Here is a 2,452-nt window from a genome sequence, read left to right as displayed (position 1 = left end):
GTTAATTACCATAAATAAAAATTAATTCCATGGTTGAGAAATGAAGATACAATGCCACCAAATTCCACATCTCATATGTTTCGAACCCAGCTACTGATAGCCTAAAATGCCAGTATTCATCACATTCCAGCTTCCTTAACACTTTTTGGTCCTCCTCTTGCTCATGCTGCAGTGCTCTGGTATTTCCTGCCCTTCCAGAATCTTCCAACTGCATTATACTTTATGGACACTGACCTCAGGGGGCTCTTCCATGGTGACTGGAAACCACCAGCACATAAGCTATTGACATTCTCTGCTCTCACCAAGGAGAAGGGAACATGCCCTTTAGCATACAATTTTGATCATCTTCTTCTCCCTTTTAATGATTTTTTTTTTATTATCCGGACAGAGCATTGATTTGGGTCTTGTTTGAGAGTTCATTATAATTCTCCAGTCCCTGCTCTTTTCTATGACTATATTAAATTAGGATTAGGTTTGGCTGTGAATAATGAAACCGTAAATAATGAAGACCTAAATGAGACAGAAGACTTACTTCTTTTTCACGTAAAAGAAGTCTGGAGGAGGCATCTTCAGAAAGTCGTCATAGATTCCCTCTCAGCTAGAAGGAGAAAGGGTCCAAAAGGGGACACCTTCTTACTTTAAAAACCATTTGGAAGTTATATGTGGCACTTCTGCTTACATCTCATTGACCAGAACTTAGTCACATGTTCTAAGACACCTAGCTGGTGTCTGGAAAGACACCTTAGGCTGGAAAGATGTAGTCTTCATTCCAGGCAGTCACGAGCAGAGCTAAATGAGTGTTGTGGGGGAAGATCACTAGGATGTGACCCAGAGCAAATATCCTGAAGAATTCTTTCACTATCAAATATTCATGAGCTATTTCTTTGGGAAGGATACAAGATTAAGTTAGGGAGGACAATTTAAAGAGGACATAAGTTAGACAAAAGACAACCTCAAGGTATGTTAGACTGCTTCAATTATGTCTTAACACATCCATGCAGAATGTGTTAACCTATCAGAGTGATACAAGGTGGCTGGTGGTTATGGGTTAACTAGAAAAGTTTTCATGGATAAATTTTGTCCAAAATCAAAAAGATGGGAAAGATATAATTTGGTAGGATAATGAGGCAGGCTGTTTCAGGAATGAGCAGAGTTGTTCTTTAACAAAACCATAAAGTGAAAAGATGTTCTCTTCAGTGCCCTTCACTTCTAACCCCTACATACTTTCCCTCCCTTTCAACACTATTCCCTTCATGAGCATATGATGGTGTGTCCATGTGTGCATGCACACACACATACACACCCATACACGAAGGTGCACACTAATGTTTTCATGAACCATATTTGAGAAAAAAACTGAATCTGTTAACCTAATTAACTCATCTATTTAAGACTTACTACCCATTCCAGTAGTATTGTGCAAATTAAATTAAAATTAAAAAGTTCTCAGGAGTAAATGTTGTTTCAATTCTAGTCGATAAATGCTTTAGAGACTATTTCTGACAGAACTCTATGAGGATGAAAAAGAATACAATCTGTTTCTGCCCTCAAAGAGATTACACTCTGGTAGATAGAAAGCCATGCACATACCTTCCAATACAAGAAAGTGAGATGAGAAAGTACCCTGATCGAGGCTATTCTGTAAGAAATGTCATCTGGAGGTAGCACAAAGACTGGAGGTTGAAGAGACAGGATCCAGGCAGACAAACTTGGAGGCTGGCTTAAGTCCAGATCAGAGCTAACAAAGACCCGAACAAAGTTAGCAGGAATTGAGAAGACAGAATGTATCACTAATGGTGGAATTTCAAATGAAAAGTAGGTGGGACACTACCTTTCTAGGCACTTCTCAGGTAACATGATATTAGGCCCCACACTTCCCGATGATGTGTGTGACCCCTGAATCCAAGCTCAGAGAGACAGAGGGAGGGGATGCAGGGAAAACTTAGTAAACCAAAATGTAAGAAGAGCAACCGAACCATAGGCTTTCAGAGGTGAAGGGGCCCTGGGGATCATCTATAATAAGACTCACATTTTTTACACATGAATAAACAGGTTTTGGGGACAGAGTGGTAGCAAAAGAGATGTGGGACCTGCCCTCCCTAGTATTAGTGTCTTAGCAGGGGAAATGATATTAACTCTCCAAAAACACCATGTGGAAAGTCACAAGACACATGGCAAACTGGGGGAAATAGTTGCAACACATATCAGAGATAAACGGCTAATCTCCTTAATAAAAAGCATCTAGATAACAGGAAGGAAAAGATTAAGCACCCAATAGGAAATGGGCAAGAAATGTGGACAGGCATTTCATACACACAAAAACTACAAATGGTCCTTAAGCACATGAAAAGATACTCAACCGTACTCAAAATAAGAAAGATGCACGTTAAAACTGCACTGAGTACTGTGTCTCACCTCCCAATCAAAAGTTGGACAACGCTAATGGGGAAGC

This window comes from Ceratotherium simum, chromosome 13, assembly GCF_057802395.1.
Source record: "Ceratotherium simum simum isolate JZ-2026a chromosome 13, ASM5780239v1, whole genome shotgun sequence".
Lineage (NCBI taxonomy): Eukaryota > Metazoa > Chordata > Mammalia > Perissodactyla > Rhinocerotidae > Ceratotherium > Ceratotherium simum.
The sequence above is the reverse complement of the archived record's forward strand: the minus strand, read 5'-3'. Positions refer to the sequence as shown.